We start from the raw sequence: 3,593 nt of genomic DNA, 5'->3' as shown, positions 1-3,593 counted from the left end.
ATACACTCTCGTCTAGTGATGAATTTCAGAAATATTAGATTCTCATTTACATTTTAATATAACATTTGTACTATTTCAAATTTATATTTTGTAGTATGTACAAAAACCCCTAAAATATAAATATTTAAAACCCATCTTTTTAAACTAATTTGAATTATAGAATATTTATAAAGTCATTTTATTTAAGTGTATATAGTAATCTGAACTAGAAAGGCTTTCTCATTATGCTTTGATGAAGAAATGAGAATGATTTGTGGCTAGCATTTCAGTTGTTTGTATGCATTGCATGAGAATAATTTGTTTTAGCAATACTGAGATTGAAAGAGCTTCCTGTTTTAATTTTCTTTCTCTAAAAGGGCTTAGAAAAACTTACTGTCTTTGAGAAGAAATAGAGTGTAGTACTTTCAAGTACTGAAATCAAAAGTTGTGAGTACAAAGCCTGGCTCTTCCACATACTAACTATGTGATCTTGGGCAAGTTGCTTAAGTTTATGAAAACATAATTTCTTGATCTTAGCATGGTATGATAATTAGTACCATTCAGGCTCTCTCCCCTCTGCTCTTTGGTGACTGCTCTCTCCTTCTCCTCCCCTATGGGGCCGCACCAGCATGGGTCCCTGGCCCTGCCGGTTGCTCACTGCCCTCCTTCTGCTTCTCTCCTTTGTTGACACTACACACTGCCACACCTACCAAATGCACCTACCCTGAAGTGCTGGGTACCTGGGTCTTCCAGGTGGGCCACCTTGGTTCCCAACATGGCATCAACTGACGACCACCAGAAAAAAATGTAGTGGTGCACCTTGAGAAGCTGGACACAGCATATGATAATTTTGTCAATACTGACCATTTCACCATCATTTACAGTCAAGGCTTTGAGATTGTGTGAATGGCTACAAGTGGTTTGCCTTTTTTAAGTGTAAAGAAGAGGACAGATGGCAAGGTAACCGGTTACTGCCACGAAACCATGGCTGGATGGGTGCCTGATGTGCTGGGCAGGAACTTAATTACATTTCACTGGAACTAAGGTGGGAACGACCTCTCAGAATGTGAACGTGAGCACGGCACACCGTGAGAGTCTTCAGGAAAACTATTCTAATGGGCTCTACAAATACAACCATGACTTTGTGAAAGCGATCAATGCCATTCAGAAGTCTTGGACTGCAACCACATACATGGAATATGAGACTCTTAACCCTGACAGAGATTATTAGGAGAGGTGTTGCCACAGCCAGAGAATCCTAAGGCCCAAACCTGCAGCACTCAACTGCTGACATACATGAAATGATTTTACATTTGCCAGCATCTGGGGACCAGAGAACTGATTGTGGTACCAATTTTGTTACTTCTGTTCAAAACCAAACATTTTGTGGAAGCTGCTACACATTTGCTTCTAGGGATATGCTGGAAGCAAGAAACCGTATAATAACCAACAATACTCAGACCCCAATCGTGAGTCTTCAGGAGGTTGTCTCTTGCAGCCAGTATGCTCAGGGCTGTGAAGGTGACTTCCCGTACCTCACTGCAAGAAAATATGCCCAAGATTTTGGTCTGGTGAAAGAGGTGTGCTTTCCCTACATAGGCACCGATTCTCCACACAAACCAAAGGAAGACTGCTTCCGTTACTACACCTCTGAGTAGCACTATGTGGGAGGCTTCTCTGGGGGCTGCAATGAAGCCCTGAGGAAGCTTGAGCTGGTCCATTATGGGCCTGTGGCAGTTGCTTTTGAAGTCTATAATGACTTCCTCCACTACCACAAGGTGATCTACTACCACACTGGTTTGAGAGACCCCTTCAACGCCTTTGAGTTGATTAATCATGCTGTTTAGTTGGTGGACTCTGGTTGGTGACTCAGGCTCTGGGATGGATTACTGGATTGTTAGAATCAGCTGGGGCACTAGCTGGGGTGAAGATGGTTACTTCCAGATCCACAGAAGAACCGATGAGTGTGCAATTGAAAGCATAACAATGGCGGCCACACCATTTCCTAAATTGTAGGGTATATGTCCCAGCATTTCATATTGACCACTATCAGTCATGAAAGGAGATTGATTTATTCACAGACTGGAGACGTTTATAGCAGCAATTTCAAAATATTACACACAGATTCCTATGAAGATTTTTGCCTTTAAAATGAAAACTGCCTTTGATTTGAATATACCTTCCTATTGACCAATGGCCTATTTATAGCTATGCAGTAACAAAATACAGGATTTTGTTATTCATTTGTAATCTAAACATGCTGTATTTTTAAAAGTCTGTGTGAGAACAGAGACTTTTTAAATTGTAAAAATCACAAGAATGGCAATGATTATTAGATTTTTAAAAAGTTTTTTATAAGAAATAATTAGTACCATTTAAATAGTTTGTTATAAAGACTAAATGAAATAATGTAAGGTGATCATGATAGTGCCTGATACTTTGAGGTTGTCAATATTTTGGCTGTAAGTAGCTATAAGGTAAGTTGAGCCTAGATTTGTGCTACAGCAAGATCTGCTCTACTTATTTTTTTTTTCTGTAACGGGAATCAAGATTTTAAAAAAGATTTCAAAATTAAAATTAAGGATTTTAATTTTTGGTGTATGTGTCTGTGTGTGTGTGTATATTTGATGGCCACATCACTGGGGGACTCTAAAACATAATGATAAAGGAATTCTAATATCTCTGACCAAGTGCCCTTTTTTAAAAAAAAAAAAAAATTATTTGACAGAGCACATGTGTGCTGGGGGGAGGGGGAGGGGCAGAGGGAGAGAATCTCAAGCAGACTCCCTGCTGAGTACGAGCCTGACCAGGGGCTTGAACTCAGGACCCTGAGATCATGATCTGAGCCGAAACCAAGAGTCGGAGGCTTAACTGACTGAACCACCCAGGTGCCCCCAAGTGCCCTTTTAATTGAGAACCTAGGTAGAAATGGGATACCTCACCTGAGGGTAGATTATTTCTCTATAACCCATTGTCTTCAGTCAAATTTTTCTCAGGAGATAGGGCTCGAGGCAATACATTGACTGTATTTGCTCATGTTCACTCTTATTGTAGATATGTTTTACTAAAGTAAATGTCGGGTTTTTAATTGGTTTCAGAATGATTTAATCAGTGTTTATGCTCTGGTCATAAAGAACACTCTGTGATAGGCTTGCCATCTGTTCAATATAAAAATGAAATCCCCTTTGAAGAAGTGGGCAGTTGATAGAAAGATTTTAATGAATGTTTAATGTTATTGTATCTATGTGAGGGGCTTATCGTGACAGTAACATAAATGTATAAGCCTAAGGGCTCAATCTTAGTGTTTCAGCTTCTATTAAGTCCCTGTTGGAGAATTGTATTTTGAATCTCTGAAGTTGTATACTGAAGTGATACAGGGTAGATTTAGTGCAGTAAAATGTTTGCTCTAGTCAAGTTCTGTTTAGAATCTCTGCTCATTCCTGCCTGGTCACTGCCTTCCAATAGAATTAGTCTGTTTATTCCAAGGTGGTTTTCTCCTTCAAGAACCAATCTTTCTTTACACTTTATGGATCTCAGGAAATACTTTAATCTGCTTGGAATCTACACTGTGTTTAGATCTTACTACTCTAGTATACAGTAGTTCTTTTTTTTTC

The 3,593-nt window shown here is 39.3% G+C and overlaps 1 pseudogene; it reads left to right on the top strand.

The window, feature by feature from the left end:
• The first annotated feature begins 608 nt into the window (after positions 1-608).
• Positions 609-1,995, top strand: LOC118541792 (dipeptidyl peptidase 1 pseudogene; annotated as a pseudogene).
• The last annotated feature ends 1,598 nt before the right edge of the window (positions 1,996-3,593 follow it).

The sequence above is a fragment of the Halichoerus grypus genome, chromosome 3 (assembly GCF_964656455.1).
Source record: "Halichoerus grypus chromosome 3, mHalGry1.hap1.1, whole genome shotgun sequence".
Lineage (NCBI taxonomy): Eukaryota > Metazoa > Chordata > Mammalia > Carnivora > Phocidae > Halichoerus > Halichoerus grypus.
Note: the sequence above shows the minus strand (reverse complement) of the source record. Positions and strands in the feature narration are given on the sequence as shown.